This window comes from Strongylocentrotus purpuratus, unplaced genomic scaffold (genome assembly GCF_000002235.5).
Source record: "Strongylocentrotus purpuratus isolate Spur 01 unplaced genomic scaffold, Spur_5.0 spur5_scaffold_4, whole genome shotgun sequence".
In the NCBI taxonomy this organism is placed as follows: Eukaryota; Metazoa; Echinodermata; class Echinoidea; order Camarodonta; family Strongylocentrotidae; genus Strongylocentrotus; species Strongylocentrotus purpuratus.
Window position 1 is genome coordinate 32,333,858 of NW_022145610.1, and position 12,869 is coordinate 32,346,726.

Genomic DNA, 12,869 nt, shown 5'->3' on the forward strand with positions numbered 1-12,869 from the left:
TAAGAAGCGGCTTTGGGTTCTTGTATTGATTTTCTACATGTAAGTCGTGACTTTTTAAAAATTTCATTTATTTCTTTTGAGCCCACAAACCCCTATAGAACCGTCGATTCTTTGAATAATTGTGCATTTTATTTGTCATTGTGGGCTGAGCGGTTGCATCCGCCTGCAAAATAGGCCCAATGAAATGGTTCAGTGTAAAACTGTGACACATATACAACATTATTCATTGATTTTTTTTTCTGTAATTTTTTAAGTATGGAAATGCGCAAAAAAAATTCACAGCCGTACATTTCATTCGTTCCCCATTATTTTGATACAAACAAAAGTCATGGAAATTCTGCTATCGTTCTCGTCAGATCGAGGGTAACATTTTTAACCATGTTGTCGCAGATGGCGCTTTCAACAAACGTGATGCCGAGCCCTTGCGTGCGCTGTCTAAATGTAAAATTCGACCACAACGGCTCAAGAAATGAAAAAATGATGTCTGGAAAGTTAAATAAAAGGTCGAAACAGTCATACTTCCTTATTTTTGTCAAATATATTGTCCAAATATTCAGTTTTCTCTCCCTTATCCCTGATTACCGGCCATTTCATTCACCTGCTGTAAATAATGACATCTATATGGATGAAGTATACTCTTCATACATTGATTTTATGGTTTGCTTTACCTGGGGGGGGGGGGGGGAGGTTCATAAAGCTGTTCGTAAAGTTACGCATGACTTTACGAACGACTTGAATATGAAGTGCCAGATAGGATGCCCACATTTTTTCTTGATGTTTTAAGAAAGTATGATTATATTTCCAATAACGTCAATTAAATTATGGCAAAAAATATACTTTGCATTAAATTTTTTTGTTTTCATAAGAATGTTAATCTACATCTGCACAGTTCAACTTTAGTTGATGCAGCAAAAAATTATTGTGCATCCCATTTGGCTTTTCATGTGTACGCTTGTTAGTAAGCAACCAGGGGACGGACGGCTTTACGTCCTCTCCGAGGGAATTGGTAATGAGGATAAATGCCTTACCAACGGGCACTGGCGCATCGACTTGGTTTTGAACCCGGGACCTCCCTGTTACGAGACCACTGCTCTACCACTGAGCCATCGCGTCTCCTTCTAGCTATTACTATGTCGCCTAAGTATCTGGAAAGCTTTTTAGCGGTTGCGAAATACTATGTATAAAATAATTAAACAAGTAAACAGGCTTATTTGATAGTTATAAAATAAAACTTTATTTAAGAGACAGAAGATTCACACCATGTAGGAATATTTAGGTTAATCATGTGAATGGGTTCGTGTACATCTAAATATTGCAATAGACTTTTTTTTAAAAATTTTTATTGATAAAAAGAAATAGCAGAAAAAATAACAAGAATCACATAAAACATTTACATTATAAGACCAAACAGCGGTATCGTGTTTACACACAAAAACGCACACACCTGATTTTGAGGGGGAAAAAGCTATTTCGTTTGTGGTGTGTGTTTGTGTGTGCGAGTGAGTATATTATGTTTGAAATGAGGTAAGTTGTGACGATGTAATTACCTCAACAGGTTTTTTTGATAACTATAAACTTGCAAGGGATAAAAGCACTTGAAAATTGGGCACTGTTATACACCTATCTAAAGACACTCGACCCAAACTGATACATATTACTGAATGGATTATCACATGTGCCCTTTAGTACAAAATCAAATCATTGAACTGATCAAAAAATCAATGAGACCGGAGTGACCTGCCTCCGTCATCTCGTGCACCACCGAAGAGCCTATATAGCTCCCTCTCGCTTGTAGAGTGCCTGAGGAATTGCTTGTTCAACGACTTACCGTGTAACAACTAGACCGGGATTCCCTACTACTGATTCAACACTTCTTTTTTCCTTTGGGAGGGGGAGGAGGAGGGGGGGGGGGGGGGGTTAAGGTTGTGCAAATTATTTATATCATCAATATTTCTGCTTGATTCGGCATTGGGTTACTTAATCTCTAGATATATGTAATAACCATTCATAAGGCTAATTATAGCTATTTGGTCTTATATCCATTTTGTCTGATCTCCAATTAGTCTAGTGCCCATTTGGTCTATTTTTCATTTAGTATAATGACCAGTTACTGTAATTTCCAGTTTGTCTAATGCCCATTTCGTCTACCATTTGTAATGCATATCAATCATTTAAAGATTATTAATATTATATTAGACTAAATGATATTTAGAAGGTCGCATTCATGGAAAGAAGAAGACGGGAATACCACGTAAAGGCTTTCTAGACGATGTAATCATACAATGTGGAGCAACAGGGTATGAAACGATGAAACGGTTGGCTCAAGACCGAGGAACTTGGAGAGAATCTTGGAGAAACACTTGATATAGCATTTTGAATGGGTCACTGAACCTGTCATAAACTGCCAGATCACTATTGATGATGATATTTAGACCATGTGAATAGTAGAGGGGTGGTTTTAAACCAAAAGGCTATAAACCCAAGGAAGATGCTATCATACTAAAGTTGCGGTCATAACATAAATTTTAAAAAGAGAGAATTTCTCACGTAGGCCTACTTGATGCGACTCACAAACAAGGTGATCCCTAATGTGAGTGGATTTCCACTGGATTTTCTGTTTTAAGAAAGTAGCCATGCATGATAAGGGGTTTTTATTGTATGGATGAATATGATTGCCCATTGTCAAAAGATTGAATGGATCGTGATCCGGGGTCGTGATTTGTCGATTTTACATCGATTTTAGTTCTTGATGCCGTGCGAATCATTGCGTCGTCATCATAACCCCGTATCCTCGCCATGGCTTCTCATCCCATCGTGGTTGTAACGCACGCGTTAGCTTTCCGTCGATGATAAGACGCCGAGCCGTTTAAGGCAGCGCCGCAGCTGGCAGAACTCAGTGAGAACCTTGGTGAAGCGGAGATGAGCGCGGTCTGCGTCGACCACCGCCCGAACGGTCTCTCGTCGGAGATCCTTGATGGTCCCGATCAACCCCAGCTGGCTGATACCCGGTCGCTCGAGATCTACACACTCCACGGAATGCTGCACGATGTAACGGATCTGCACGGGGTTTCCAAAATGAAGAACAAAACAAACATGAACAAAACCAATGGGATAGAAGGGGTATCAAGTTGGTTGTCATGGTTACAATTGTTCACAAGCAACGTTTGTTTCCTAAGTGAAAAATGACAACATCATAATCAATGTCATTTAGATCGGTAGTCCATGAATTATACGAAAATGAAATGTTGGTCAAAGTTTCTGCGATTGCCCCTATCCTATAATTTGCCTATAAGGGGTTAGTAGTATAAGCCCCATCCCCTAAAATGTATTTTCCGTTGCTTGTCAGAGAGTTTCGAGATCCGTCACTTCATAAATACTAGGGTGAATACTTGGGGAAGGACAAGGCTTTGAAATTTGCTTAGAATATTTTTTTTTTCGAAACTGTTTGCGGGGGCTGACGTTCACAACTAAAATAAATGGCGCCAAGCAAATTCACGTCGATTATGAAAATGTAAAGAATTACATAAGGTTGATAGTGCGTGGGCACTAAGAGCAATAGGGAGAAAAGAAAATGGTAGGAGAGATGTAGAAAAAGAAGAGAAATAAGAAGGAGAATAAAGAAGTTAAAGAAAGTAAGAATGAGAAGACAAAGAAGAGGAGATAGCGATGACGACAACGAAAAAGAAGAAGAAAACGAAGAAGAGGAGATAGCGATGACGACAACGAAAAAGAAGAAGAAAATAAGAAGAAGTAGTAGAAGAATAAAAAGAAGAATAAGAAAAAGAGGAAGAAGAAGAAGAAAAAGAGGAGGAGGTAGAAGGAAAAAAATCACTGATATATATGTATACCTGTCGTGCCGCCTCGACGATACTGCTCGCTGATTCGATCATAGCATTGATGTCGCCCAGTAGCTCGTCCATCATATCTTGCGTAGACGGCATCGAGCTTTCCTCCGTCGTCGATGTCCCAAAGTCATTGTCGTTGTGCATACGGTCTCGGGAATGCTGGTAAGATCCAGCTGGGTTTTCGGGACTGACAGATTCGTACTCGTTGGACTCGAGATAGATGTCCTAGCAATGTTAGAAGGAATATTATGCTAATGAGAGAGTGAGGGAGAGGCGGGGTGGGGGGGGGGGGGGGTTGGAAGGCATATTCACATCAAGATGATGTTTTCGACCACTGTCACCCTCTAAACATGGACCTACTAGTAGGTCCATGCATGCTCTAAACGACTCAGTGTGAGGGGCGGATCTAGCTTTTTGCTTAGGGGGGGTTGACCAATAATAACGATGCAGAGCATCGTCCACGAGCCGCGAAGCGGCGAGCCGATTTTTTTGGGGTGTTTATTTGAACCCCGTAAGTGATGTTTTCCTGGCATCTATTAACACAATGGAGACCATAAAAAGCAGTGCATGATAACGTCTTTTTAAATCAAGTAACAGTTAAATACACAGTTATATCCAGAGTTATCATGTGTTTGGTTAAGTTACCAGATGAGTTGAATATCTTCTCACAATATTTGCACTTGAAAGGGTTTCTCTCCAGCGTGCGTTCTTTTTCTTTCTTTTTTTTTTTTTTTTTTTCCCTTTTTTTTTTTTTTTTTTTTTTAATGTGGGGATTTTGGGGATGAGAATCGGCAACGCTGGCCAAGCTTGTCACTTCGGCGGTGGCCCGTGTCCTCAAAAAAGCTGATGGGGGGGGGGGGGCAAGGGACTCTGTGACATTTGTTCGCCCAACCCCCCCCCCCCTCCCCCCAAAAAGAAATAATAATAATAATAATAATAATAATAATAATAATAATAATAATAATAATAAATGAAATAAATACATAGAAATAGAATAAAATAAAATTACAAGTTTTAAAAAAAAGATAAGATTTAAAAAAATGGTCCCCGGATTTTTTTTTTTTGGGGGGGGGGTTGCAACCCCCCCAACCCCCCCTCTAGATCCGCTTCTGGTGTGTAATTTGCTCATTCGCCACTGATTAAGAAAAGAGAGTGAAATGATAGGCTTACCCGAGTATAGATATTAGACCTGACAGGAAAGTCCATACTATTAAACATAAGACACATTATATATCATTAACTCTATAAATTGACACCGAAACTTCGTGATATTAATTCCAACCAGCTCTAACATTAAATGACTAACAAATAATGAGTAACGAGCACATTAATCCCCCATAACCTTGCACTTCGCCAATAACAAAGGTCAAGGTAAATCTTTATCTCACACACCGGGCAAGTTTCAGAATCACAGAAACGTAGAGCAGCAGAAGTGAGAGCAAGGCGCCCTCACACACAGCCTGGGGGAAATCATCGTAATCGATGGATGGCGCCGATAATTATGCGGCACAGATTGGGGCATGGCGCGTGTTAAACCTATGGGAAGTACGTTCTTTCCCTTCTGAATAGTGTCTGCACGTACGTGAGACTAGTCATGTTTATAGCTAGCGCATTAGCGCTGCGAAGAAGTTTGTATATCCATCGCGAACTATTAGTTAAGTTTTATTGACTAATTATTGTGATGTTCTCCTTATTGACGTGCTGCCTCCTCTTCAGATTTCCAATTTGATTTTAATTGTTGATGTAATAATTTTCCATGCGGTAGTGGATTAAATGTAACACTATTAAAAAGAGACCTCTACTACTTATACTGTCTAGTACGCACACGACCAGTATTAGTCTGTAAATCAAGACCCCTTTTAAAAAAAAGCCCCAATCTGTGCCGCATAAAAAAATAACGCGTCCGGGCCGGTCCGTACCCATAACAAATATAAAGCTGTCACGTTTTTGGTCTGATTTCATAAAAAGCATGCATCGAATAGCATTTACCAATACTTAGATCTTTATTTCTCAATCATTATATTATTCAAAATTTGTTTTATAAGTATCATGAAAATTAATATAGCATGCAAACTTGTTCAATTTAACGTTTGAAACTATCCGTCTCAACTTTTTAGGACACGTCAACATGTCGCATAAAATAATCTAATAAATAGGCCTAGATCTAGTATGAAGGGGTGACCAAAGTTCGCGGACATTTTAGAACATATTACAACATGTGATATTCGAACTACGATTCCTCGTATTCTACACAAATTCATTTATTTCAATTAGAGATCTATTACCAAATGGACGGCAACGTTTTTTCACTACAGATTGGTTCAACTAGAAATGTTATCGTCGAAGGATTTCGGAGATATCGCGATCTAAAAATTCGATGTCCGATCGTTCGTGCGCGCTGCATCTAAAAAAAAAAAAAGGGGGGGGGGGGGTTGGTGTCCAGACACTTCACAAACTCTTCTCGTTTGATTTCACAGAAAGTGTTCATAAAATAGCACTATATCTAACGAATTCAAGTCATCCCTAGAAAGGTATTGGAGAAACAATCCAATTAAGTTTGAACCATAGACTCTACTTGAGACGGGATGCAACAGTAAAGAGGGACAAATAACCTAAGCTTCCAGTCAGTGGCGTACGCAGGATTTTTCTCTACATGCAGTACACCCAAGTAAGTAAGTAATATATAATTGTACTTTTCAGAAGATTCACGAAATTCTGCTTAGATCTATAAACTTTTTTAGATTAGGCCTAGATCTAGGCCTACTGCTTTACTTTTAAATCAACTGTCCGGATACACAACAACAACGTGTTCGTTCGGGCACAAAACGGACTTGGTAATGTTTAGTCCTACCTCTTTCGTTATCTCCTCAAATGATTCAGCTCCCTCCACACTTGGAGTTGTACTGTTTGGTCTGCTCATTTTCTCCTTTTAAAACCTTATTTTGTTAATTCAACAATCTTTTTTGTTATTCAGCTTAAATATATCAATGATCCAGTCAGCTCTAAATTTTAATTTATGAAATTCACTCAAAATTTAATTTCATGCTTTGTGAGCGCAAGCGCAAAGGTACTTAGCTGCATTTGCTTGAAATGTCAATGCGCGTAATCAAAAATTGAGACGCGCGCCAAAAATAAACGCGCTTATAATCACAATGGCCAGGCCGAATTCACAAATGAGGTTTAGCTTAACCCAAGAGATTCGATCATACATTATTATCTATACAGTGCGTCCCAGAAAAAAACGAAACCGAGAATTATCGATGTTTTATCATAATTTAATCACAGTTATGATTAATAATATAAAGCTTTCAAAATTTTGGTGAAACTCACATGATGTATAAAGGGGTGACCAAAGTTCGCGGATATTTTTCTAAGAGGACATTTTTTTTTCCTTTGGGGGGGGGGGGGGGGGGGGGGGGGGGTCTTAAAATTTGAAAATTTGCCGGATCGACATTTTGTTCCTTTTGGGGTGGGGGTAAGGTCACCTTTTTAGGTCATCCATTAGCATTTAGCACCAACCCTAAGCCAGACAGACGTAGACGAGGACACTCCAACCAATTTGAAATTCGCCACACCAACTCGGACGTTTATGCCAACTCATATTTCCCAAGGACTCGACTGTAAAGACATGGAGCAACAAGCAACCATCGACCAAACCTCCCCGCTCTCATTTAAACATGCAGTTACTAAAGACTTTTTTCCAAGATGTAATCGTCCACCCTCCACCACCTCCAGTCAAAATAGCATTTTGTTTCAATTCAGATTTTCAGATCCTTTTAAGAAATATTAACGCTGAGTTACCAAAATTATCAAAGTAATAAACTGTCTCTTAATAAACAACTATATATTCTTTCAGAACAGAGAAAAAATAACGATATTCCTGACATTGAAATTACTTTGGATGGTGAATTATTGGAAAAAAAGGATAGCACAAAATTCCTTGGTGTTTTGATCAATAAACATCTGAGATGGAATAATCATGTGCAATATATTTCTAATACTATTTCACGTATTATTGGCATTCTCTGTAAATTGAAATATTATGTCCCTTCACATATCTTGTTTATGTTATATAATTCATTAATACTGCCTTATATTTCATATTGTAACATTATATGGGCAAATTCGAAAAGCAACGTTGACTCCATTTTACTGTTACAAAAGAAAGCAATGCGTATAATTATGTACTGATTCTTCCTATCGCGACCACACCAATCCCTTGTTTTCAAAACTAAAAACTGTAAAAGCTGATGATATAAATATTCTACAAATAGCACTTTCATGTTACGTTTACAAAATAGTCTACTACCTTCATACTTTCCCCCATTGTTTAATTTGAATAAAACCATCCACTCTTACCCTACAAGGCAAACTGAAAAATTCCATTTAAGAACTCCAAAAACCGCATTGGCTCTCAAATCCATAAGACACGCCGGCCCAGACATCTGGAACCCTCTGCCCATTGTAATAAGAAATCTTTAGGACATTGTATTATTTTAAGAAGGCAGTTAAAACTATGTTATTGTGTAAATATTGATCCTGTCGTCTGAAATTGTACTGTATTCATGTTCGTGTGTACATTGACTGTATATTCAACAATGATGTGTAATCGTCCATGACCTAGCATCGTTTAGCCATTCATGATTGAACCTGCATTCAATCAGCAGATGTATGAGATTTATTGTATTATTACCAACGCTCCTTCTCTCCCCTTTCCCTTTCTTCTCTGCAAGTCACTCTTTTCTATTTTTATTTGTTATTGTTGTATCTAAGTTGAAGGCTGTGGGCACGTCAAGCTACTTTGCTTATAAATTTTTGTAGCCCTTCTGCATCTAATGTAAGTTAATTATGCATTCAATATATTTGTTTAAATTCGTTTATTATCTGTAAAAAATTATATACACTTAAAATATTGTATCAAACCATATTATGTTCATGAAAATGTATGATGAAAAAAAAGAAAAAAGATGCAGAAACCAATAAATCAAATCAAATCAAAATTTAATCAAAATAGAAGAATTAGGTTTCCAAAAACCAGGTCTCCTTTTAGGAACTGAGCGGATGATTTCAATATTTATACCTGAATGGTCACTGCGATAGCCAAAATTAATATCACATTCATTAACAAACTCCCGTAGACTACTAAAAATAAGAAAATAATCGATTCTACTCTGAGAACAATTAGATTGCCAAGTATATTGAATCTTGCATGGGTTTTCAACACACCAGATATCAATCAAATCATAATCCTTTTTTTAAATTTCAAGGCAATCATAGCATTTAGGGTGATATTGTTTTGAAGTTGGGTGTCTATTTAGAAAAGGGTTTTGTACCGTGTTCCAGCCTCCCCCAATAATAAAAGGCTCGGATCCATAAGTTCCTAACATATCATGTAATTTATTAAATACATTACAATCGTCGCTTTTGGGACCATATACAACATTAAAATGTGTATTATCATGCATTACATTTAATGAAAGAATTCGCCCTTGACCATCTCTGTGGATTGAGGATATTTTCAAATTACTATTTGATTTAATACAAAAATACATAGGCCTACTCCTGCGCTGCAAGAAACGCGTCATATGACGCGCATAAACCTAGGTTAGCCGACTAACCTCCTTTGTGAATTCGGGCCTATGTGTTTCTTGCAAAATAAAAATATCAAATTGCATGTTTCTAAACCTATCAAACATGCATCTTCTTTTTAATCTATCTCCTAGACTTACATTGAGTGAACATATCTTAACATGGAGTGTATGGTCAGCCATATCCTGTTGATGCATAAATAATATTACAGTCGGATGAAATTGTTTTAAAGTTAATGAAGCCAATTAATATTATATAGTACCCAAAAACAAAAGAAACAAAACAGAGTACATACAAAATAAAAAACAAAAACAAAACAGAGATCGAGTCCTTGACCATTCGCAATAAAAACCTAAACGGTGGACGTTGCTCCTTTGCACCCATCTCACCCGCCTTAGTAAATAGTCATAGGGCAGAATAAAACAGGAGCATCTAATATGTTCAGAATGTAGGCTTTGCTTATCAACCTACAGTAAATTCAAAATGTTTATTGTTTAATAATATTGTTTTATTGTCGGAGTCAATCCTATAAGCTTACCAAGTAGGAAGATGTTTTAACTTTCATTGTCAGAGAGGAATACTGTCAGTATCAGATCAGATGCTGTACATAGGACCTCTCAAAGAGCACAATACGAAGATGATAAAGAGACGTAGCGAAGATGCAGTTCAGCCTCACATCATCTATAAACGGAGTGCTGCCAAAGAGGATGATATGTGGCGTGTCCAGTAAGAGAAAGTATTTTTAAATCATATTTTCAGCTTTTTATTGACCGGTTAGGAAACAGACATTGACATATGTCAAACATTTAATCTTTAAGAGTAAAGATATTGTTTGATTTGGTCAAGCACCTCACAGAAGTTCAGAGTTTTCTAAAGGGCTAAATGAAATAGCCTTTCCTCCTCAAAATGGCACAAATTATTTATATTTCTCACTTTTTAATAGTTGAGAAATATTAATATCAACTAAAGACGTGTAAATGACAATTTTAAAACAAATCATAAAAATTGCCAATTTGTATACGTAAACAGGGATTATTAATTTCACTCTTCGTTGCCAATTTAGAGACATCCATGATAATTTTCGATTAACTCGTTCTTATTCATGAACGGCACAATGTCATGCAACACAAAGGAAACCAATTTAAGAGCAATTTTTGCACTTTCTGCACATGAACAATTTGTTTTTCAGATTAAAAGAATAGTGGATTAAAAGATAATAATGTTTTTAAAGTCGCTAAAATGTGACAATAAATTGCTATGGGTTAAAGATAAACTTGAGTTCTGGTAATGCGATTGCATTGTGAAAGAAAAGGTGTGGAATGGATCAGAAAAGTTGATCATATAGCATGTAAGTAATGGTGTGTAATGCAAGGTTCTGGAGTCATCAAAATCATCATAAATTTGGCAGAGTCTTGGTAAAGTAACAATCACTTACACAAAAAGATGTATATGGGACAACACACATGGTGTCGGGGCTAGTACTACCCTGATTTCCTTATCTTTCTATGCTCATTACTCAGCCAGTATACATTTTCTTCCAAAATTGTTTGGCACATGACATTTATTTGTAATCTTGAACATTCAGTGTAAGTTTCGTTAGATTCTGTGAGAATTCATTTCTCTTTTTTACCAGAACTCAAGTTTATCTTTAATATCTGACATTTCCAATGGTTCTTGTCACTAGTTAGAGTAGACAAACGAGTTCTGAAAATGAGACTATACCAGACCTAACCTCGGCGCCAAGTTCCTGGAAAGTGGTGGACAGTGTTTTTATGATGAACATTTTGAATTACATAGGGAATTATGCAACTACTGTAATAAACATAGTAAGTATATCACATCCTAGTACTTTGTTTCTCATATAGAGCACTCGTGTTACAAAATGTTGCTCCCGGTGCTGCTTATGATTTGGCTTCATATCAGGAGTGGCCAAACATCAATTTTGCAACGTAACCATAAATGCGAAGTTTATTTGCGAACCTTGAAAAAATCCCCGCGGAGACATTTTTTCTGTTCGAAAATTTACAAAAGGGAAGACGGCACAAAATAAACACGAATGAAACAACTGCCACCTCCCCCACCCAAACAAATATTTAGAATCACACACACACGCACACGCACACGCACACGCACATACGCACACACACCACCGCGCCTCCATTGGGGGTACGGTAGTGATAAAAAGGAGTGACGGACATTGGAAAAGTTTGTGAGCAGGTGAGACATTTTGAGGATAGTAGGAAGGTAGACAGCTAGATAGAATGGTTTTATGAGAACTACTGGAAAATGGTAGCCCGAAAGCTAAATTACATTGCAAGTTTTACAAGTTCAGTTTTAAAGTGACTCGGTAACATTGTTGAAGGTTGATGAAAAAATTGCTTAATTTTTGTATAACATTTTACTTACTATATTCCTTCTACTGTACTAACCCTCTGACATGCAGAAAATCCTGAAAAAAAATTCTCAAACCACGAAGATATCTATGGTTTTCTTTGAAGGCGTCGATGTATGACACCCTCTAACAGTGATTAACAGTAAATTCTCCCAACCATTTTTGAATTTTCCCAACCGTTTTTCCATGAAAAAAAGACATATAACAGGCTATAAAAAATCTGTCAACACTTTAATGTCTGGAATGGAATGTAGAGCCATTTTATTGCTTTGTGACGATTTACAATTACCTAAAATTGTAATAAAATTGTAATAATATAGTTGGAAGAATTAAGGAATCAATCAGATCAGTTTTTCCCAAAACCATGAGTAATGGTCCGTTTTCATTCAAATTTTCAGATTATCTTTAATTGTACATCTAGCATTGAAGTCATTACCTTAGCACCACTATCTCTCATCTGAACAATGTTACCAAGTCCCTTTAAAAAGCATTTAAACAAAACTTAGATATAGACAAGAACAAATAATACACAGTAAAATAGATCACAACTTATTACATATTATTTCATACTTACAAACAAATTAACGACACAAATATAATAGATTCGTCATTATTATTATTTTTGTTATTATTTTTAAGTGAGGAATATTCATATTTTAAAAATTGAGGCTGATCAATTGAGTTTATGACAAGTAAATATTGAAGATTTGTTTGATTTTGGACCAAAATAAAATGCAAATTGAATGCCTATCCATAATGCTACAACATAATGTAATTCAACAGTCACACACAATATATGAGGATTTATCATAGAAACATAATCAAACAATACTGAAAGAAAGAGAAAGTGTCAGGGAGAGAACAATTTAACGAGAGAGGGTTAAGTTAGAAAAAAAGAAGAAGGAAGAAATGCAGAAGAGATAGAGAGGGAGTGGTAGGGGAAGAATGGAACAGATGGAACTGTGAAGACGTGGAGAAGAAGAATGATGATGAATGATGAATGTAAGACGACAAAGGGAAAGCGTTTATAAATTTCAGATTAA